This window comes from Zootermopsis nevadensis, unplaced genomic scaffold, assembly GCF_977971745.1.
Source record: "Zootermopsis nevadensis isolate Lab colony 2312 unplaced genomic scaffold, Znev_1.0 Znev_ptg000015l, whole genome shotgun sequence".
Taxonomy (NCBI): domain Eukaryota; kingdom Metazoa; phylum Arthropoda; class Insecta; order Blattodea; family Termopsidae; genus Zootermopsis; species Zootermopsis nevadensis.
This window is the reverse complement of record NW_028259147.1, coordinates 8259787-8285095: the sequence shown is the minus strand read 5'-3', so window position 1 is coordinate 8285095 and position 25309 is coordinate 8259787. Positions and strand designations below refer to the sequence as shown.

Sequence of the window (25309 nt, the reverse complement as noted above, 5' to 3'; positions counted from 1 at the left end):
TATTCAATTCTTCCTAGTTCTATTTGTAACAGTTTATATTTAGCATACTTTACATTTTAACGCGGTTTGTAGCGACTTCCCAGTAATGTTAAATGTTTCCGAAACGGTTTCTTTATGATTTCATGCCCCATTGACGTATAATGTTTATTTATTGAAGACACAAATTTATAGTTAGACGTTAAACATACTTCGGATACAACACTGTACTATAGAGAAAAATTAATTTTCCTACGTAAACATTCACCATACTGAAAAATGTTTCAAATAAAATTTGTAGATTTTAGAGACATTTATATTTTATGCTATGTTAACTACTCTCTGAATAATAATTTTTTATTTGAGTTGCATGTAATATATTTGTCATGTCGCAAACTTATAAACCAAAATTAAGCTGATAACCAGTTGTTCTCGAGTGATCAGTGTCAGTTTCCAAGATTTCAGCAAAATGTCTACGTCGATCATCAGGGATTGGCGTGTCCTGATCACGTCATTTCATGATGATGGAGGCACAGACAGTCTCCAAAATAACAACTCGGTAATTTTATATGGGTACTGGTAATGCCCGGAATTGCATTCAGTCAGCGTGAATATTTCGAATCTTGCACAAATTTATCACACAAATGTTAGTTTAGACCCCTAAATACTATATTTAATGGACACATAGTTTTATAAATTAAATATGAGGATAGACAAAGTTCCATTTCAAATGTTTGGGAACAACAATAACAAATCAAAATGATATTCATAAGGAAGTTAGGAGACGACTAAATTCTGTAAATGGTTGCTACGTCTCAGTTCGAAATATTTTGTCTTCCCGTCTGATTTCTAAGAACCTGAAAATTAGAGTGCAAAACAATAATTCTGCCTGTTGTTTTCTATGGTGCAAAACATGGTCTCTCACTCTGAGGGAAGAACATAGATTGCAGGTGTTTGAGAATAGGGTGTTGAGGAGGATATTTGGGCCTAGGAGAGAAGACGATGGGACATGGAGAAAACTGCATAATGATGAGCTTAAAAATCTGTACTCCTCCCCCAACATTGTCAGGGTGATTAAGTCAAGAAGAATGAGATGGGCGGGCATATTTTTGTTGGCATATTTTTCAACGGTTAACTTTTATTAAGCCTATATTGCATATCAGAGTTTAGCCCTTATTAATCATTTTATAGCTTACATTACTGGTAAGATTCTACCTAAAATAACTGTTGGTACATTCATCTAAACCATGGACAACCCTGATGTCTTTTACCTCAAGAGGTGCAGTCATTTATTTGTTCATCCGTTCCGTGTTCTTTCCAATGCCTTCATTTATATTAAACATCTCTAGGTCTTCCTTTTAATTTCAACATTTTATCATTCGCTCAATGAAATATTTCCACTGTTTGTCTCATGTTTATTTAACTTCCATTTACACAGTATATTATAATATTTCCTGAAGCCTCTCGTTATTTTCATTTTCAATTTCAAAAATTTCCCAAAATTATGAATAAATTTTAATAATCATGACAAAAATAATAGCAGGTTAAATATGGGAAGTGCATCGTTTCTTATCAAAGAGGTTGGGAATTAAAACATACATGATTGTAATCTTACCTTACTTTTCTACAAATGTTAAAAATTTGATAGATTTAGTTTTTTAAGACAGATCTAAGTCATATAAAGTAAAAAAGACTAGATAATATACCACCTTAAATTCAATATTGTTTCCGATAGTAATTTCTGCTGTTTCAGATGTACACGATCTTGCATAGATCAAATACTGCTATCGTTGGTTCAAATCTTATTTGAGGCATACACGTTCTTTCGCATTTTTCTGGATTGTGCTGTCCTGTATATGTAGATACTTTACGAAGGTCGTGTCTCCCGTACAGCCCTACCAAATGTCTGACGAATTCATTGTTTAAGATGTGGATTCTATATTTGAGCAGGCCACAAGGCTTAATAAAAAAAGAGAAACAAGATCTAATACTGTCAAGGTAAAGGTCGAATAATTTGGAAACCTAAAAAATGCCACATAAGGGCCGAGAGATGAAAATACTCTTTGCTATTGTTGAAGATTGCTTCCTTAAGAAGTTGCCATTTGCGAGGTTGAAATCGCATTGTAATTAATATACGCATTTTCATATTCTTATGTTTACTATAAAACTTGTGATAAAACATTACAGGAAGCGACCACTATGTGTATCAGGCGTAGATAAAACTATTACATTCAAATGGGGAACTATGGTGAATACAAATCAAAACTTATATTATCAGATAAAACCAAACAGCAGAACGTAAGAAAGCATGACATTTCTTGGCTAGCTAATTATCAATACTACTATACAGATTTATTTAGTTAGCTAACAAAATGTCTTCCTCTGCAGAAGGGTGAGAAATAAACTCTGTTAACATTAGATTTATTTCGGTATGTTTGCTTTCTCTGCAAACTTAAATAGTCCTATCAACACGTAGGTTAAACAATACGGGTGATAAATCACGTCCTTGAACCATTCCTGGTTTTATATCTGTCTTTTCTTTCATACCCTTTCGCCCCAGCAGCATTAATACAGGATTCCGTCGTACACAAACTTTATAAAATGTTACCGGTTGTTATTTCTCAGGTTCCAGCAACTGCGGAAGATCAGATACTCTTCATGATCTATAAGAGTCCGAAGAAAATTGATAGATATTCATGAAACTCTGTGTAAATATTATGTCACTGGGGGTTACTGCTTCATAATCTTTACACCATCAATAACATCGAAATGGCGACCGTGAAAACTTCTGAGATAGTAGGATCGATACCAACGATACTTAAAAGTAATGCGACTTTGTTATAGGCAATTTGTGAAATATAAGACGACACCGTGGGGGGGCACTCGATGTGCATATTGAGCTTCCTAATTGGAAGAAATAACTTATGAAGACATTCAATCAGGTATATGAAATCCGATATATAGTGTGTCCCAAAATTATGTATACATATTAAAATACGGAATATTAATTCTGTGTACACATTTTTGGGAAAACGTGATTTTTAACAATAAACATACATACGAAATTTATATGGTGCTTTTCTACTCTAAAAGTTTCAAACACGGTATGTGAATCTTTGAGCTTGTGCCTGACAACTTGCAGACAGAGGGATATCTGCCATTAAATACTGTACATAGAAATACAGCATTAAGATAATTTATAATCAGACTTCAAACTTCGTAATTCTAACTAGCCTCTTATAGATATGTACACACACATAGTTTAAAGTACAATTGAAAGCATTTCAAATGAAACTAATGAAGTCTTCATACAAACGTTGAGGTACCGTTGTCCAATTTTGTAAGTAACTTAACGAGATAAATGTTAATACCCCAAGGAATATCTTCCCACAACGTAAGTTTAATCACAATAGTGTAACCACGAAAATCTGAGCTGGTATGGCCGGTTTCAGGGCCGATGATCAATCCTGGAACTCCAGAACACGAAAGAGGATGACGAATTATTAAATCGTATTCCTATATGAACACTTACATGAAAGAGTATTTTTATCGCCATATCAAATCAGTGCAATCCCTCCCACATTCAGCTGTCTAAACTGATGGTTACGTGCAAACAGGACATCAATATACTGTCGAGCATGAATTCTCCAATGGGCGGGGATCGCAGGTTTTTCTGTGGTGACGGTCCGCGTGAAGACTAGATTCAAGGCTTCACCTTAAAAGGACTGCAAAAGTTCATTCGCAGTGACGCAGCGTGATAGATTGATTTCAGTTCGATTCCTTAAAAATTAATTTTCACTATTTTCTGAACCTGAAAAGGGACATAAAAAGAAAGCCTGGTCCATCAACTCCCCTTAGTTCCACACAGTGTGAATAGATGTCTCTCAACAGCCGCATCCAAGCTAACGTATTTTGACATATTTCCGATATTAAGATAACACTGTTATCACGACGCAGTGTTATTGACACATTTCAAATAAATAAATGTGGAAATGAGTGCTATTGTGTGCAGCTATGGAAGTCTATGAATGACGTTTGGTGAAAAAATGCAAGGAAAAGGAAACAAGCATCAAAACTCAGCTTCGTGAAAATTGCTTTCACATACCATATGTACGTCTATAAAGAGTAAAGCACACAAGTCACTGGTTCGGATTCTATGGCCTGTGGGGTGTAACCACAGCAAGAGGGGCGCACGGATTCCCGAGTCTGGCTGTGTGGAAGGGAGGGGTATATTCCATCCGCGGCCCTACGGAAATTTGAATGTAAGGATACTTAAAAAGGGAGATATGTACAGGTGGCCATTACGATCCACAACAAGAAGCCTTTTACTGTAAAAGTGTCTACTCCTAACAACACCCCTCCCAAACTCCCGCTGACAATAAAATCTTCGCCTACTAAGTCGTCCAACCGCCTCACAACGCTGAGATTTCACGTTCTTAGGTTGGAGAGTATGAAGATAACTGTCTTCTGGGATGCTGCGATCAGGACGATCGCCCTGATGATGGAAGCAGTAAAATCCTCTGAAACCTGGGTCAATTTCTACCAGCCACTCGGCGCAACAACCCAGAAGACAACCAAATTCTTTTCGTCGTCGTGAAAAGCTGAAATCTCAAGCGTCAGGATAACTGTCCGAACTAAATGGTCTCGATTTTTGTGGGGAACACGAGAAGGCTATCAACCTAAAAGGAGGAAGGCAGACGTGTGTTTTGAAGCAAACCATATAATCAGCATTAGATCGAGCCACAGGGAGACGCGATGCCAACAGGTGGGCAATAATTTGAGAGGGGGACACTTGCGGTCTGTGCAGAAAACAAAAATTAATGGAGGCTGACGAGTGACTTGTACATTACACAAGTACTGCATCAACTACCTCAGCGCTACATTGTATAATTTACGTGGGTGAAACATATTTTATAAACAGCTTACAAATCAGCCAGCTTAGAGGTTTACGAGGTGCAAAAGAATGAACAGTTACATAAAACATAAAACTATCCACTGACGGATGCAAGGATACGGATAGCCTGAAGCGCAGAAAACGAGTCTATGTTCTCTAGGAATCAAAAACTGTCTTTCTTTAATACATCAGCTAACGCGTCGCTTGATCTAACTGTTCGTTCTGGGTAAATATGATATGACGCTCCTCAAGGCAAAGCTCTGCTTTGTGAAGAAGCTTACAGTTTCTTGTTGAAAGCAAACACTGTCTGCAGGATGCCAGAAGGGATGCGTTACTGCAAAGATGCCTATATCGAAAATTACAAAGAAATTCGCACAACTTAAGTTAACTTCTAGCGGTTTAATTACCAAGGATTTAAGATAAATCGTATGAAAATGCATCAAAAATTAGATGTAGTAAAATCTGTTCATAACGGAATACTAGTAAACCAGAGCATTATTCTGTCTTGGGCCAGGTTAGGCCACGTGATGAACTAAGTTTTAATAGAAGCAGGACGAATGTATCTGTGTTCTGTGTTAATAGCAACACGGCAGAATAAAAGGGGATTTAAAAAAATATGGTTCATTGCTTTTGGAGTGATCATTGTATTTACCATTTTAACAATTGGCATATGGCACTGTATTTTACCTTAGTCGATCTAAGAAACAGCTATCCTGACACAGTGTCGGTGTTTGTCTTCTGGATTGTAACGGCGTATGGATTGGAAGGTAGATACGAACGTTTCGTCGAAACATAATGCTCATATCTTCAGGGCTTCACTCAGCACGTCCACACGACTAAAGCCCTTAAGACGGAGACAATACGTTTCTCCGAAAGGAGCTGTCGCCCTCATAATGGAGGCAGAAAACACCTTCGAAACATCGGGAAACTTCTACCAGACTACTTTGCTCATTAACCCAGAAGACCGCCATCTTCAAAATCGCCGTCGTGAGAACCTAAAATCCGTTGTTAATTATACAGATTATGCCTTCTGCTTGGTATATGAGTGTCAACTTCTGAGACAGGCTGTATATCGATTTTGTTAAAACACCAGGACTGTTTATTTCGAAATTCTCTTTATGACAGTGGTAATTGCATTGCTTCCGAAGTAATAACATTTTAACCGCTATGGCTGCCAGACCCATCTCACAGAGAAGGGAAAGAAGCAACGAACCGCAGAATTGAATAAAAAATTGAAAGCTCACACAATTCCAGAGAATTGCCGAGGGCAGCCTGCATATTCCACACGAACTATCTGTTTCAGCCTTGTCAAATCGAAGGTTTTCCTGCTCGAATGGGATATGGGTTATCATATAACATGGTTTTTATGCATGGGCACTGGCTTTTCGAGATATCAGTCTTCCCCAGTTTTACCAATTTGCAATTCGATGAATCTGACTGTTATTGGATTCTCATCCTTTTCCGCTACATGTGTTGTATCACATCCTGCAGCAGACATAGTTATGTCACTGTTCATAAACACAGTATCATAAAGGCTTGAAAGTAAAGTTATCAGCTTTACAAACGGAGATAAGTGGTTGGAAAATTTGTAGTCAATTATGAACAATTTATTATGGTCAAAGATTTCGTTTAAAATATCATGATGACAACGACAGTTCCAGCATCTTGCAACTACGTTCAGAAAATAACCCGAATAAAAAATAGTTTGCACTTTATTAATTTACGACAATTTTAAAATATTTCGACCAAGAGGCGTACATACGTATTTAAATTCTATCCTTCATATTTGCCTGGAGGCCAACAACAGCGTCTGAATTCTGAGTGAAAATTTTAATGGTAAAAAAATATATCAGTTCATATTGGTGTTTAACTTGACTAAACTTGATTAAAGTATACATTAATTCCCAGAAGTAAAACTGCAGTTTTAATTAGAGTTAGACTGACCGTACTCGTCTATATAATGTTAAGATAGTACCGGTATTTTCTGTAACTTTTAGAAACGCTCACCTGTAGCAAATAGAAAAATAATTACGAAAAGTGTAGTGTAAATAAAACTCTACATAGCGTTAATCTCAGCAAATTTGTGCATGTGTGTCAGGAGGCAGAGCAAAAATCTACCTCAGCCCTCGCGAAGTCTGATTTAAATAGTCCTCGGACGGGTCCAACACTGGAATTGCGCATTCGAAACCCGCTCGAGGCACAGATACAACCTATATTCACGATGTATATTTTTCATTCTCCTTTGTCAGCGTTTTTACAATCCCCATTTCAGATCGCATCCGAGTATAAAAGTATTCAATCCCACACGACAAAACCTACACACATACTACGATATTCCACAGAAAAGATACTAAACTGCGCAGTAAAACATCTGTTTTACACTTTCATTCTTCCTTTTTCGATTTCGGTATGTTCTTGTTTCTTCTGTACCCGCTCTGCACCCTTTTCCTTCCACCCACTCCATTCTGACGTGGATGTTTCCTCTCAACTTGCAATATGCACTGAGCGAAACAACACAAAACAGCAGAAAAACATATTCATGCGTGCTACTTTCCTTCGTAACAGCTTTCCTGCAGAGAAAACTCGGGAAATACTTGCTACTGTGCAGTTAAAAATCTTCTGTCTTCCATCCTGCTATCTAAAACGTAAAGATTAAAATATAAAAATACTATAATATACCCGTTATTTTTAATGGGTCTGAAACTTTGTTTCTATCTGTAAGGAAAGAGTACAGAGTTACGGTGTTTGAGAAGATGGAACCTATCAGAATATTTGGACTTTAGCGGGATGGAATGCCAGCAAGTGAAGAAACTGCATAATAATGAGAACCATGATGTTGTACAATTCACCAAATGTTTGGATGACAAAGCGAGGAGTATTAGGCTGACGAGGAATGCAGCTCGCATACAGAAGAAGATAGATGTGTACAAAATTTGGAAGGCCTAAGTAAGAAACCACTAGAAAAATATACTCTTAGATGGGAGAATAATATTAAGATGGATGTTAGAGAAGAGGAGTTGTAGGGTGTGGATTGGATTCATCTGACTCGGGTAAAGAGTCGGCGTAGGCTCCTGTGGGCCAGCAATGAACTTTCGGGTCATAGCTCTTCTAGGTAAGGTACATGTAGTAAACTTGTAAGTTCCACACAGGCAGGAAATTTCTTATCCAGCCGAGTGACTATCAGCTCCTCAAGAAGAGCTTTGCTGCATGGAGTTAATTAAATGTATAACGTATCAAAGAATGTCTGTAATAAACGTTGTGCATTTTAATGTGTTTCCTTTATGTTATGTGCCAATTTTATGTACGATCAGAGTATTTCTTAAGAAAATCTATGAAACTTTATTTGAGATTCAGTTATAGCGATCCTATATGACCGATGTAAACCGAAATCAAATTCGCCCTCAAATTTTAAATACAGGTTTTTCATCAAACATTAAGGACGGTCTGATATAACTCCTCAATATGCGTGTATTTCAGGGGCGAAGCTTTGATGTTAATCGTCTTAGCACAGCCAACGCTTTGAAAAATTAAAAACGAAAAAACCACGGTTCCGGAGAATTTGACGTAAATACGTCTATACGGAAAGGAAGTTTATATATTGGCTTCAATCTAAATATTTCCTTTATACATGCGTTACAATTGAGTAAAGTTTGATTAAGACATTGCTTATTTAACTTGAATTAGTAAGGCTTCAGATGGGTCTGTGATAGATGAATGTAATGTAAAGTAATGTAAGGTAAGGTAAGGTAGGGTAAGGTAAGGTAAGGTAAGGTAAGGTAAGGTAAGGTAAGGTAAGGTAATATAATGTAAGGTAAGGTAAGGTAATGTAATGTAATGTAAGGTAAGGTAATGTAATGTAAGGTAAGGTAATGTAATGTAGTCTTATGACGTATCTGTGCACGTATATACACCAAGGTAATGTAATGTAATGTAATAAAAGGTAAGGTAATGTAATGTAATGTTAGGTAAGGTAATGTAATGTAATGTAAGGTAAGGTAATGTAATGTAGTCTTATGACGTATCTGTGCACGTATATACACCAAGGTAATGTAATGTAATGTAATGAAAGGTAAGGTAATGTAATGTTAGGTAAGGTTATGTAATGTAATGTAAGGTAATGTAATGTAATGTAATGTAATGTAATGTAAGGTAAGGTAAGGTAATGTAATGTAAGGTAACTATGTAGGTAATCATTGTTGTTTATTTGTTGATAAACAGATGACGTTTCCTAGGTAACATAACAATGTCAATATCCAAAATCACAATTTGAAAATTAATTTTACAGATATAAAACATCCAAACACAACCTCCAAATTTAAAGGAAGAGACAAAAACTAAAAATTAAACAAATCAAATTAATCAATATACGCAACGCAAGGTGTACAACAGTTTTTAAAATATATTAAAATTGATAGACCTGATGATGATGTAATACACATTGAAACATGTCGTCGATAACAAAAAATGTAACAAGATGCAGTATCTACTGAGAATGTTATAATTTTAAGTAATTTTAAACAACATTATTTTAAGTTTGTGTATAGACGGAAAATAAAATATTGTATAACAATGAAGTTACAAATTTTCGTTTCCCTTTTTCGTTACATTTTTGCCGAATGACACTGACCCTAAAATATAGACGTATTTACGTCAAAATTAGAAAGGGTTCCGTTTCACTTTCGTGGTACAGTGGTACTCCATACACTATAACACTGCAGACACAACAAGACAAAAGTCATCATTAGTCACCTCCAGCCAACCAGGCGTTGTTAGCCAACTAGTTGAGGCTTACAGTCACCGCCGAGTGTGGTTGGTTGCAGCTGGCCAGTGATGCATTTTGCCTGGTTCGTTCTGAAGTCGGATATGGAAATGTGACTTCATATTTTTCGTTTCTCAGAATGTTAGCCGGCTAATACGGCTAACACGGTCTACTTCAAACACTCTGTGTACGGAGCGGGTAATAACAGTAAAGGTAAAGTTACAAAAACACTAGGGCTTAATAGACATAATATGAATTGCTAATATGAACCTAATGGAGAGAATAAGAGCGACATGAATATGAAGTTCCAGGCCTCTTGCTTTAATAAGGCCAACGTGGTGGTAGAAGCCAGCGGAGTAATCGTGCTCCACAACCCTCGTTAACACTTTTGAGGGGTGTCTGATACGTACTGTCACATCCCCCACAAATTCCCTCCTCTTCCTATCTCTCCAGGACAGCCAAAGTTTCCAATTTGTACGCGATGTCAGCACAGAATTTCTACGAGCCCAATAACACATTCGTTTAGACGCAAAGAAACAAGAACAGAATCTACTACAATGGAGTAAGCATTGTCATATGTGCGCTGTGCTATTTCGAACAGAATTTTATAATCGACTTTGATGTTCATTTGTTAGAAACGAATCTGTTGAAATCTAATCTCACTATAAGCATCACACTACTGACAGGACGCTTTTTTTAAAAAAAAAATTATTTCATTTCGTACTGTCCGTATCGAAAAATGTTTTAAAGAAAAGTTGTATATTACAATGGGATCTATATTTCATGTTAGATATTAATTTTTTGTACGATGAGCTTTTTATGAGAAATTTAATAATATTAAACTTGACTTTCATGCATAGGAAAGGCGTCCGGAATGCTGTGTAGAGCCGCGGTACATTTTTCAAATCTCGTTACGTAGTTTTGGAAGGCAAAGGATTTTCCCCTTGTGCATCCTTATGAACTTTGTGCTGATACGGTACATAAAGCAATCCTATCACCCAAAACCAAACAACCATAAAAGTGATGCATAGGACTCATTTGGATATTTTTGATAAAATCTGCCTGTCTTCGTCATTTTAATCGGTTTAACATAGGGGATATCGGAGGGCTTGGAAAAAAATTAAGTTTCATGTGATCTTACAATGCACAGCCACGTGTAAATTCTAATAAATTGGCATTATTGTCATAATATTGCTTCTGCATATTTAACACAGCCCAATCTTAATAGCTGAGCCCTAGTATGAAATTAGTTCAAAGTGGATAATAATTAATACAAAATATTTGAAATACACTTATTTTAGGCCTATTTTAACTCGTATTTATAGTCGTACAATTTGTTGCATTTGAAATTTTTTATATTTATGCGGCTATAAGGTGACTTGTTTTAGTCGAAACATGTCGCTAGAATGTATTAGACCTACATAACTGTATTTATTTATTAAATTGAGATAATTTCAATTAAACGTTCAGTGTGGTATTACATGAAGTATAGTTTTATAAAGTCCGACCTTTATAACAAACAATCGTTTCATGAATTGTATGAATTTAATAGACAGACTAATGAATTGATGTTTTTGCCACTAACGATGACCTCTTGAGGTCAAAACGCGTTTGGCACAAGGTGTTATTTAATGTGTAAGCAGTTTTGTTTGTATGCATGATTTTATATATCAATACACTGCACGGTACGCAAGGTTTTAAGAATAGAATATCTGCTACTAATAGTTTAAGTCAGCGATTGCGGGAAAAATTGAGACAAAGTTCTGACGGTGGAGACTTTGGTAGCAATACATTCAACGAGGTAATGGTGGCGCCTATGATAGGGTCTGGCGGAGTCTGCGTTTGGCGCGTTTCTGTCGCCGTGAAGATTTGTTCACATTTAATTTAATTTATAATATATATATATATTTTAAAATAAATGATATTAAACTTTGTATGTAGGGAGATCTTTTTCGATTACCTGTTATGAAAAAATCTCAAGAACATTGCTTTACTCGTAGCTTATGGAGGCGTGCGTACGCACAACTTTGCAATTGTGTGTGCCGTGAGATAATGAACTATATTTCAGTGTCCCTTAAGTGGAAAAGTTGAGGAACACTGGTTTAGTCCATCGACAATGCGCATGCCCCATCATCTCCACCTAATGTAATGAAATTGTCTGTTATTAGTTTATAAACTCTAGTGATGGCCAAAACAAGCCACCCCTCTTGACGTCATTCACTGCCCTACATGAACAGGAAGTCACGTTTAAATCTCTCACCCCTCAACGAAGGATCGCTTCGTCAGAGGCTGCTTTTGATTACTGTTCTGGAATACAGACTACAGCTTAAATTGTAACAGAAGAATAACAAAGAGTTCTTACAGCGTCTCTGCCCTAAAAATCCTGTGAATGTAATGTTTTATTTAGTTAAGTTATGGTAAATGTCTAATTCAACAAGAAAATTCAATTTAGATAATGAGTTAGCGTGCTGGCTGTCCTGTAGTTGATCATGGGATCGAAGCCTATTTGAGCAGTAATCTGTATGACTTTCCATCGTAAATGTTATATAGCTGTTACGATATATTATATTTATTAGTCTCGTCTGTTTATTTGTTAAGTTCAAAGCAATTAAATTTGTGTGGTTATATGTGCCTGTTTCCAATTTAAGTTTGAAAAAAAAATTGTGCCTGAACGCGATAAAATTAATTCGTAGGTAAAATTCATCCACAACCCACCAATACTGTAATAATAATGTCAACAAAGCCAGGCTATATAAGGACCTGTTTCCTTTATTTGGGGGGTGGAGGAAGAAATTATTACTTAAGTACAAATTCTGTTTGTATTAAGTTTGTCAGATATAAAATATATTTTCGGTTTCTCGCCATGATTTATAACTGGCGACATATAAACAACACTTATATAATTTATATGAATGTTTCCAAATCTTAATGTTGAATGTCATATCCATAACCTAAGTAGTCCAGTGTCAAAATTAACGAAAAACGCGTCTTTTCACTCGCCAGCCACGCTGCTCTTCGGCAGTCGGAAACCTGGCCCACACTCCGCCCGGGTGCCTTCCTGTTACGAGTCTGGAGCACTGCACATACACCAACCACTATCCGCGTCGAGGTAGGTTCCAAAATTTGAATTATTTTCATGAGCTTCGTACTTCAAAGGGATGAACAACCTGAGAACCTATTCGAAGTGGCCTAAGCCCTTTCCATGTACAATATTGCACAAAGGAAGACATTAACTGAAGCACAGTTAATGCTTCTGTGAGTGGAAGTATCTATGAATGAAGCTTTACGACTTCATTATGATGAAGAGCTTATACATTATCAGTATACGTCACTTTGTAAATAGTTCCCGGGTTACAATCTGCCAAGTCTGGCACATCGCGAAGAAACGAGTCAAGACGCTCGAGAAATCTGCAACAACAAAATTTCCGTGGGATTTGAGGTTTTCACGGCGGTGAGTCTGAAGATGGCTGTTTTCTGGGTTGTTGCGGCGTGTAGTCTATCAGGCTACGCGGCGCAACAAAATTCCCTGCGAACAATTGTGAATTAAATTTCCTCCTCAAAGCCGGTTTCGATCCTTCGCCAGAGTTCTTCATTTTTCGACTTCACGCCTTCTCGTAACGGGCACGCGCACAGCGAGCGAGCCGGACTCAAACGTGCCTCTTGCTGAGCGAGGCCTACGGCCTGGCGTGGGAGGCATCCTGCATGGTCTAATCCTTTCCTTAGTCACTAAAAGTCATCTCGCAACTTTCTCCCTTCTTTGCCGATCTCAGCGTGTAGGAATCAGCACAGCTGTTTTATATTCATGGGGGGGGGGGGGGGGGGTCAACGAACCAAGATCAGAGACCGGTTACCCTGACAGAAGATTTCCGTGGCTTTTCTCAGTCCCGCCGGCTACGTGCTATCAAAGTGGCTGACAATAAACAGGTCACGATAGCTTCTTTCCACATTTCCTAACAAGTAAACAGATAATACGTTCCATGACACTAAATAATAGCAGAGTACCTGCTGTGCTACTGCAGGGAGCCACCGTGGCGACATGACTATAGTGCCCGTGGCAACCAAGGGTGACCTGGGCGTCCTTCGTTGACGTCACGACGGTTGGCGTAGTTTTCCAGATTTGTGTTCACTCTTATCCACAGGCCCACCTACGCTAAACACGACGTCTTCGGGAGTCGTCGCGAAGATAGGGACGTGACGCTTAGCGTCCATTTTCAGTGTGTTTGATGACATTCCGGCGTTTATCTGTGCCATGTATGTCGTCTTGTGTCAGCGTCGGTTTTCAGAGTCATTTATATTGACATCCTGAAGCTCACCTGCGCGAAATATGGCATCTCTGGCGGCGTCGTGACAAATGGCATCTTAACGCTCGGCGTCTGTTTGTTAGCATTCGTCGTAAGTATCATGAGGCTTGTTTTCTAGCTTTACATGTCATCTGGAGGTTCATCTACTCTATTTTTGTGTATTTTTGTGGCGACGTGATAACTAGTGTTGCGATGCTTTGCCAGTATCGTGCCTTATCATCCCGAGATTTTTCAAAGCAAGATTTGAAATTCTGAGCCGTCGTTCGCTCGGCGTCGGTAATCTGGTGCCGTGTCAGAGTGAATTCCTACGCCAGTCTAAGCTAAATATGGTATCTGCCTGTGTCGGAAATGGCGCCGCGGCGTCTTGCCATATCAATTCCAGAGGCTTTCTTGACTTGGTTTGGTGTTCAGTCGGCGTCGTGTCTTTTGGCTTCCCAGACTCATCTGCTCAAAAGATGACATCACGTGTCGTGTCGCCTCTCGTCGTGGGTTGGCACGTGTCATGTCGTATGTCGTCCCGAGGGCCACGTATCGTTCAATATTATAGAAAGTTATCTCTAAACCCAAAATATTCATCAAGACTTGAACCAAGGAGAGTTTTCGGCTTTGTCACCGTAGTTCCTGCCATCTCCTCTCCAAATCAAACAAATCTTGCCTTAGTACGTTTTTCTCTTGTATTTAGTTTAGGAGTTACATAAACTTCCTCGTCTGGATTCAAACCCAAGATTTTCGGTGTTTTGAATTTTTCTATAATATTCTTTTCTAAATAAACAACTTCGGTCTAGACGCCATTCTTCTACCGTGTTTAGTTTTCGAACTAGGGGAAAACCTTCAGCGGGAAGTGATATCAGGACTTTTACAGACTCCCATATAATCCCTTCCTGATATCAAGAAATAAACAAACCAAGTTTGGTGTAAATCGGTTTATCCGTTATCAAACTATAAGCGAACAAACACATAATCGCACAATTTCAGTTTTATTATATGCAAGGTCGTTTAGGCGAGCTTGGAGCTTTAAAGGGTTAATCTCTGAAATCAGTGTCATTCCACTGTGGCCTTTCTCTATAGCGAGTCTTTAAATTTATGATCTATTATCAGCATTTATCAAGTGGCTCGGAAATCCTTCGATATTTAGTATTTCCTATATCATCGTAACATTTTTTTTTCGTATAATCTGATTTTCATATTAAATCCTCGCTTCTTATTAAACATTTTTGCTTTTAATACAAACACTCCCTTGTAGTATTGAAAGTATGCGTTGTGTTACAATATCAACATAAATATTGTACCATGTTCCTAAGAGACTAATTCACATCTGACTGTTACTGTTTTTGCACGCTTTTTAAAAATGAGTATGATTACTCCCAGATCCCACTCTTCTGCGATGCGTCCATATTGCCAGCAGATATTCAAGAACAGTCTCGTGATTTGTAATTCAGTGAGCCCCTCACTCGCTGTCTTCACATCAAACCCAGGCGGTCCTTTTCCGCCCTGATTAATGTTTAGGCTTATCTGACCTCGACATCCACAATCCTTCCGTTTATAATTAATTTTAATTCTCGTCCTGTCACTGACTGATATATTTTCTTTGTTGTATGTAATTTGTGTTAATTATAAGACCTAATACAAATTCTGTTCGTATGCTTGCATTTTATCTCTCCGAATTCCAACCTTCGTTTGGATTAGTTCAGAGAATGAAAAATAGGGTTGCCTTTTATTCCCATGTGTAAACCAACAAGCTTACCGCTCGGGACATAATGGTTCGCCTCAGTCAGATTGAACTTCATCAGAATGTAGGCCTATAAACTTCAGCCACGACGCTTTCTTTACACAAAGTCTATAAAATAAACGTATAATAGACATATCATATATTTTTGTTGCCATTTTGTATCAACACACCTAAACTTAAAACTGCCGAATAATTATAATTTTGATTCTTTGTCAAATTCGGTACAGCATACAATAAATTTCATACATACCAAAATATATACCTCATTAATGTATTGTGTATCTATACAGGAAACAAAACAGAAAAATCTGGAAAAAAGACCCATGCCTTGGGTGCGATTCACACTTGCGATGCCAAAGTTTAACAGCCATGACCCATGCTTTAAACCGCTTGGCTACAATGCCGGACATGAACGATGGCGGCTGAGATTTAGACGCCGGCATGCCAGTCAGTCCGCAACATTGGCTAAGGGAAAGACGTTTGTATACGTCTGCGTCACCTGCCTTCTTACGTCTCGGTCAAAAATTCCAAAAATCTGATTTACAACCGTCACACTGTCAGCCTCAAATCTACTGCCGATCATGAATAACGCAGGTCTACACAAAATATGACCTACACGATAACAACATATTTCCAGACTGTAATGGGAATTCAAATGGAACACACTGGGCTTACAGCGACCCACACACACGCGCCGTCAAGTGTGAACGTTTTACGATTATCTGAGGAAAAGGGTAAAAAAACTGGAGAAGAAACAAATGCCGATACATATTCGACTGACTTTCTAGGCGACAGAATGATGTATGTATATTCCAGTCATGTTCCAATGAATAATAAACATAGACCATCAACAACCTATAGGCGAGCATATTATACCACAATAAGAACGGCTGAAGGGAAACCCAGGCACACAGTGGGTACTGGATAATCGTCATGATCCATAAAGGTGTATGGGAGAATGGAGATAAAGCAATGGATTCCTAACTTCCGCAGTAGATGGTGGTGAGTGGTCAACTTCTTGGTCGCTTTACCTCGGGAATAGTTTCATCGGTACAAATTGTATAAGACGCTGGAGAGGGCCCCAGAAAGTGTCTGGAAACAGAGGTACTGCGACACTGAATCAAAATGTGATCCAATGTCGGGCTGATTTCGACATAGTATATTTATTCCTTGGTACTTCGTTCTGAAGCAAACTCATACTCGGCATACACTAATTCAAAACAATCGACCGTCAGGAATGTTACTTGAGATAATCCACTGTGTTCATTCCCTTTGCTCAGAGGTTATCTGGTATTCAACGCCTTACAATGTAACCTAAAAGCGTAATTAAACACAATAATCAGATTGAAGTTTCTCAGAGGGTTCAAAACGTCGATTGTAGTTCTTTTTAGATGTAGCCCCTTGTAGTCTTTCAGGTGAATAATTTTTGGAGTAATGTATAGTTAATATCCACCTGTATGACTACAAGATGTTACAGGGTGGTTCACAAACTGTGTTACACGGAATAATTCCTAACGACCTTGTTGTATTTTTTCCTTTCTCTTTCTTATTTCTCTCTTTGTTTCCTCTCTGGTTGTTTCGTCCTTTTTAATTACCTCTTTTCCTTTCTTTGTGTTTCCATTTCTGTCTTGTTTCCTTACTCTCTTTGCATAATCACTCATTATCAGTCAGTAGTGCAGTTGAATGTCTGGTACTGGCATGCAAAGCACATCTCTGCCTGTCAGGTGTTTGATTATGTGTCACTCTTGTGGAAACTTTCCAGGCTGTGTTTTAACGCCAAGAAATAGTTTTGCATTTGATGATAGAGCTGGGTTGTAAAATTCGACCCAACTGCATTGGCTATTGGCAACTGTCAAGACAAGAAAAGATAAATTCGAAAACAAACTTACACTAAATTTATAACATGATTTTACATTTGGCAGTGGTATTCCGCCATACCAGATAAAATGGTTACATTATAGTAGCACGATTAGAGCACAAGGGATAACATTTTTGCACCATTCGATAATTATCTAGTTTAGTGCCCATCGGGACAGACTACAATTATTTTCGTGTATATACTCACAATTTGTAAAATAGGCAAATGCGGAACTTTGCCATATTAGATCTAAATATTACTCATTTTATCACGAACAATATAATATAAAATAATAAACATGTTGAGAATAAAATAAGTAATGTAAGATAAACAAAAAGGGAATGGAAAATAAATAAAATACAAAAAGGAATTATAAAGATGGGAGAGAAAGAATGGGAATTAAAAGCATGGGAATAGAAGAAATTTAAATGGAAGAAAATGAAACAGAATAAATCGAAAGGGAACGCGAAGGAAAGGCAGGCAAAGGAAAATAAGAGAAGAAAACAAGTGAAAACTAACGGAAAAATAAAAGAGCGAAAAGAGTTGAAAAAAAATGGAAATGCGACGAGAACTACAGCAAAATAACAGGGCTGAGATTAGGACAGACAGACAAAAAGCAATACATCAGCGTCATTGTCACTCATAGTTCGTTATACGGCATACGTCCACAGCAGACCTACTTCTGTTTGAATATTTCTGTCTTCATACTCACCGCTGTGAAAACCTCAAATCATACCTACATCTGTTTCTTTACCAAAATGAAGTAATCTTGCAGAAGTAAAAATTGTTTGATTCAAAAAGCATAAACGTCTTTTTCAACGAGAAGACAAGAATTATATTACTTTCAGTCATTTTCATGACAGTTTACTTAAAAAATAAATAAAATTTCTGCAATTTTACAGAATGTCGTATACCGATATGTTTTATGGCGTCGTACAACTGCTGCGTGCGTTCAGACAGATGTCAGAAAGAATATTCGATTATATTATGGATCAATGGGAGCGATTCCAAGCAAGTTTCACTCTCATCCTTCCCCTGTCCTTAGGTTCAGTGGCACACAAAATACCCGACATCGCGTGCACCAGTTCCCATCGCCACAAATCTCCAGCGATCTCAATTTTCTGTCGCGGGGTTCATAACATGTCTCCACATGCAGCACGAAGAGAAACAATGAGAAACAGCAGCACACAGCGTCCAGTTTATGCATCCTGAGCATTGCAGAGCCAACAAAGGCTGCAATGATGATGTTCTGGCTTTTGGTGCCGTGTAGACTCGTCTGTAGATGAAACCGTTTCGGAGTAACATGCTGTTTCCATCTTCAGGGCTGGAGTGGCAATGCCAGCATAGTCACTTCAGCCGTAAAGATGGAGAAAATAACATCGTCACGTCAGTCTTCATAAAAACCTCGAGTTACGAAAAGGAGGTTCACCGGACAATATTCCAATCGGGTACGTCCCAAATGCAAGCCAGGTGGTATAACTAGGAATCATATTAATGATTAAGATGATGAGGAATCAATGAGAAGAAGCAGTAGTATTGGTTTGTAGTATCAAAGAAAGGGAGAGAAAAACAAAGAAAGTTAAGAAAAGAGATTAAGAAATCTTTAAATTAGATTGGTGAGAAGATTACGAACGTGATTCGTGTAGGATATTAAAGCGGCAATTTACGGAAGCGTCAGATATTAAGAACTGAAGTAGAACTTCGACAAGGCACAAAAATAGGCTACTGAAACGAGAAAATGTTTCATCATGTGGTATGATGGCACAATACCGGAGATAAGATTATCTGAGGCGATTTGGACAAAACACACATTAATAAAACGTTCTGGGAAGAACTTATGATGTTCACTTTTCTCCCGATTCTTTATTCTACATGACAACGCTAGTAAGAACTACAAAATAATAATTATACAATTCTGGGATCCACTCTGTGCATAACCTACATTTAACCATTAACGTGCAGTTTCCCACTGCGTTCAATTTCCCGGCAGACTGTTAAGTATAAGATTCCACAATTCCCACCATCACCATGTTTATCATTCTTAACATACAGAATACGCCGACACTGTAAAGATGCAGGCCTATTTAGAATCTACTATCATACAAAATTCCGCACACTCCACTTCAATGGTTCATCACCGAAATGCATTAATATCGAGCTTTATGGCAAGAACGCCTGATGGAATAAAACTCTTTACTCTGCATTTATTGATGCAATAACCTTATTAGTAGTAAACAATAATAACAGTGAAGTTCTTTTGTTTTTGAAATAATGGTTAATGATTTAGAAATAAGCAGCTCTTTTGACTCCCAATGGTAAACCACTGTTCTATTCCACGGGTCTTCATAATCACTAATATTTTAATTTTACGCGAAGACAATAATTAGTCTACCTCATTATAGATCCCTCCGTATGTCATGTGCACAATATCCATGGTGTGAGGAAATTATATCGCGATTTTTTGCAAGCCTGAATCGGCTTCTAATGGTGTTCTAATGAGTTATTTATTATCGATCACCATGAAAATTTCGTCTGCCTACAAGCTCGAACTTGCCAAATGCGAATGTCAGAATTATATAGGCTATATTGAAGCTCGCATTATCCCATAACAAAGCGATGGTTACGTCTGCAACGCTACGATCTAATACTTCCTAGTTTACACTTTACTTTTCCAGCATTATAAACAACACATCTCATTGAAAGTAAAAGCTACCTCAGCTCTGAGCAATTTCTGTCTGATAATATCACTGAAAGTAAAATCAATAAACGTCAACAATGTCCTAATTTATGATTTGAAATTGCAAGTTCCCTTTAAAATAAATAAAACAAAACTGCCTTTGTTTTTTAAACTAAACTCAGCACTGAAAAACTTAAAATGCTTTCTCAACTGCGTGGGTTATACACAGTCGAAAGGCTGAATGACAGTAAATTATGAACTGGAAAGGATGTGGAAGGAAGTGACAATACCTTATTTTAAGATACTATCTCAGTCTGGAGGGACTAAGGAAAACCCTCAGTTAAAATTCGAAGCAATAATGATAACTGTTCGATCCTGGAGTTTCTATTTATGCTGTAATTAAGCCTTTAAAGTCTAGTGGTAAATATCTTTCCCACCTACTCGCCAATTTATATTTGCGCTTTTTATGTCTCGTATGATTCTTAGTAAACAGCGTTAACAAGCATCTTGGTAATGGTAAAGCGTTGTTTTCTTTGCGGTATGGACTGAATTATTAAACAATAGAATGCCTGTGTTGCTATTGCGGCGACCCATGCGACCGTCGTGTAAGAGCGGCTTTGGCGACTTGTGCAATCCTGGAGACATGGCAATCAGGGAGACTTGTGAGATTTTAGCATCTTGGTCGAGAAAGGCGAGTTTGTCTAGTTGGTTAGGTTAGGTATGTTAACCATTATACACATCTTGGCATTCCGACGCTTGGAATTGGTTTCGAAAGTCTTATCCATTGGCGTCCAGAGTCTCACCTGCGCTAAATATGGCGTATTCTTATGTCACGACAATCTGCGTCGGTTTTCCAACTTCGTGTGTAAAGACATCTCGAGCCTCATTTATGGAAATTAAAGCGCGTTATGCAGGCGTCTGATTTCTAGCGCTGTTTCCAAAGACATCCGAAAGTTCATCTGCGGTAAATGTGTCGTCCTTTGGAAGCGTCGTGAAGATAGACATAGCGACGCTTTGCGTCGGTATTCGAACGCAGTGTCCGGTGGCATTCTGAGGTCTATTTTTGCCAGATATGACATCTTGTGAGGGCGTCGTGACAAACGGCGTCCATCTTCGGTTAAGATTTTGTGTGGTTTATTTATCGACACTTCAAGTTTCTTTGACAATATGGCGTAAAATTATAGGATTATTAATGAGTAATTACTTTGAAAGAATATGGAAGATACCTTTTCGTGATTTAAGATACTATCCCGGCACTTAACTGGACGGACTGGCTGAGTAAAATCAGAACAGCTAGCCTACTTCTATCTCCAGAATAAGAATCATTGTGCTGATCACTCGACCGTCAAGTTCTATCTTACCTTGTAATACTAAACCTAATTTAAATTCTCTTAATATTAAGCTTTTTAATTGTTAATTTCGTTAAGAGTCGGAAATCAACTCTAATTTCTGAAACACTAGTATAATCGTGAATTTTAAAGTAGAAAGAATTAGTTGGAAGAAATTAAACTAATTAATTTTAAGCCATAATATACAGGTCTGTTTTTAATTATAAGAACTTTTGTGAGAATAACCAAACGTAATATCGAAACTGAGATAAGCCGACCATGAGGCAATAACAGATTTTTAATTTCATAATAAATGGCAGAATACCGCAGCAAATACACAGGCAGTAATGACAATGATACTAACATCCATGCTTTAGTTGCCTAATATAAGCAAGACTAGACATGAAGGGTCCATTTCTTTCCATGCAAGAAAAAGTTTTACTTGTAGAGTGTTTGGCACAAATCATGGTAGGGGATTTTCTCTTTAGTTTCTATAACGACAAATAGGAGGTTCACTATAAATGACTGATGCGACGGGCGTGCTATATTTTAAGGTAAAATTCGCAGGACATGCTTGAAAAGACTCAGGTAACCACGACTAATCCTACAACAAAATACGATGACCACTAAAGCGACTTTCGATCTCGGCAGAGCATTTGAAGGACAATGCAGTACCAAAGAATGTAAACGAGTCTCAAATAATATAATGTTCCCTTCCAGAGACATTATAATAATAATGGCTTAATCACGAATTCATTCATCTCCAACAGAGTGGGCTTATCATGACGAATCACGATGACACAAAAGCTAAAGTTTCCTGTCAATTGACAGTTGTTCGCGACAGTGCCAAGAGTTGAAGGAAGATACAGAAACCTCATCTCTGAAACATGTTGAAAGCATGGATTGTCTGAGATGAAATTACGTCTGGTTCTCATGTGACGTTTCTGAAACAATACATCATATAATGTTTTGACTTGCATATGCTGATTGATTAAGATGTTAGCTAGCTCAGGTTCTCCCATTAAGACACAACAGAGCTCAAGATATGGATTATGCTCTCAATTAAAAGTGACACTCAGCACAGAACTTGCGTCCCGTATTGGAAAATTAAATAATCATCTCGTGACACGGTTTAGATATTAATTTGTAGTTCTGCCACTTACAAGAGCCGGAACAGCCCAGTCGATACAATTAATGGCTACGGGCTAGACGACAGCCTTTCGATTCCCGGCAATGGCAGAGATTTGCCTATTCACCGAGGCAGGTGGCTTATAGAACCCACGCGACCTGTTCGGTTAAAAGCGGGTATAAGCAGACTAGAGAGTAAAGTTGATCAAGCTACGTCTAGTGTGCAGGTTAAGAATGTGTGAAGTTTTACCTCCGATCCACCAAGTGGCTTCACAACGTTATGCTTACGTACAGAGAAACTAAGAACTTTTATGTGCATGTGGTACCGGATATTAATGTTCACTCGGAAAAGTTTCAGTGATTTTTAAAAACAGTTCATATCACAAATACGTAAATTAAACAAAATATTTTTTTTAGTTGAGATCAACCTTTATTTGCTACATTTTAGGTAGGTTTATGGTGAAGAGTTAACAAAATACAAGCAAAATAATTCTGAACTCTGTTAAGGGAAATGTGTTAAATGGCGCAAAATCATATCTGTATATGAAATAAATTATCTAAATATCAAAGCCCCTGACGTACGCAGAATAAAATTTAAAAAAAAATAATTGAAAAACATATGTAAGCAGACTCCACTGGAGTATATCTTCTGGCTGTTATTCAAGACATAAGTGTATTCGGTTAATAGAAAATTCTGCCCCCTGCATATTTAAAAAGGGTCTATACATATTAAAGAAGTGAACACAATCACAGTACGCCGGAATTTCTGTTCGAGAAAGGGACAACCTCTCTGAATTTCAAAATACCAGAACGACCTGGATCAGTCTATCAGAGACGAGTATTTCTGCACGAAGCCAGTTCACTGCCACTCTCGTACGAGTGTTTATTGAAGTGCCAAACCTAGGCCTCTTGTCTGGCTGGATAGAGTGATTCCGAAGGTCGCGGTTTGAAATACATAACAGCTGTTCACAGACACGAGATTTCCAAAAATAATTCTGTAAATACAAGAGCTGTCTGTTTCCAAATCTCGTAAAATATACATCAAACCGTTAGTACAGAGCCTTTCTGGAGCTCTCCGACAGTCAACTGCTCAATAAATTACGTTACAGAACTTCAAAGTTCATCAACACCGTCACAAACGACGGAATTATTTAGTTCATTAACAACACACTGGAACTCCACAGATTATCATATTTGAAAAGTAAGATGATTTATAATTGGTAAATTAGAAAGAATGTTTTAAAAAAGTGTTGTAGCCAAAAGTAAGCACTATTCGAACACGTCGCTGGAAGAAATGAAAAAAAAAAAAATTAAATGTTAAAATGGACCAAGACTCGAAAATGGGATCTCCCGAAAACGAATCAGGTGTTCGGTCGCCAGAAAACGTTGAAGGAATATCGTGATACTGCCATTAGTCCTTGAATAACCTTAATTAAAATATGTATTAATATAGAGAGGACTTTAAAGTTTTAAATGTTTACATTACATTTAAATATAAGGTGGTGGTTTGTGATTTAAAATTAGGGAATTTAAACGTTATTACTACTATAATCAACATTGTCGAAGTTGGTCTTTAGAAATTAAGATAGAAACGTTGATAACGACCTGCAAGGACTTCAAATTGGGCCACGACCACTTCCTTCTGCATTCTTCCCATTTATTAAACAAGCCATCAGCCGAAGCTATGCAGTCTGAGCTACTGACAGCGTCGTTAAAAAAACATACGAATAAATAAGTACAAATCTTCGTTATGTTAAAATTTTTCCACGTTCTTGATCTCTGTTACGTCAAAATACTTTCCTTAGCTTCTTTTTTTAAAGCATTTGTAATGGCAGACCACTGGACAGAGAATCGAACCAAGAAGATCCGAAAATGAATAAGAGTGCCAACCGCTCAGTCCATACGATGGGTTTGAATCGTATAAGACAATAAACACCTGACAGCATCAGCATAGACGCTGACTTGCACCCAAAACAAAAGTCTTTATGAACATGCTCTGGCGGGAAAAAACAACAAACGAAAAATTTCATGAACGGTTGTTAGATCTGAGGTTCTTTAGTAGGCTCTCACAGTCAGTTTAAATCACTTACCTACACATCGATTATTCTGTTGCGTAAGAGGTGAAAGAAGTACTGACTTGCTGGAAAGCAAACGTCAATTACCAAGGAATTCATTTATGGAATGCCATATGGCTTTATTTTCGCTAAAAAGCTATCCCGCTACGCACCATGTAGGCGCTCAGGGGGAGAGCAGTATAGCTCCTGCGGTAATTTGGCTAAGATTTGTCCTGGTAATCCCGGAATACATTCTGAAGAATCCGACTGAACTTATTACTTTCTTTACTTCAGACTTCATCTATCGTCTGTTTTTTAAACAGTCTTACAGTCTGTTATAACCTTAAATTTCGAAGGATAGATCTTCCTTTGAAACGCAGTGATTTTCTAAAGTATAAAGATTCTTACAGGCTTTTAAAAACAGGTGATGGATAAAGTCCAAAACAAAGTAACAAAATACTACCACCGCCAAATACATTCAAAGAACTATTGAACTAATTACTTAATCGCCAGAGCCGTAATCAAAGAGTCCCGAGTTCTACCACGATAGAGTCACCAAGCTCAGTATTACAAAAAACGATCAGAAATCTGCCAGTATAATGCCG

General features: G+C 37.7%; 1 protein-coding gene and 1 long non-coding RNA gene across 8 annotated transcripts in view; one reads left to right on the top strand and one right to left on the bottom strand.

Moving 5' to 3' along the window:
- The window catches only part of LOC110833296 (G protein-coupled receptor 161B), a 106510-nt gene that overhangs the window by 39829 nt on the left and 41372 nt on the right, over positions 1-25309 (bottom strand). The window lies entirely within an intron of this gene.
- LOC147873809 (uncharacterized) lies at positions 8418-8831 on the top strand. The gene is made up of 3 exons (XR_015535198.1): positions 8418-8596; positions 8657-8686; positions 8737-8831. It is a non-coding gene; the product is annotated as an uncharacterized LOC147873809 (long non-coding RNA).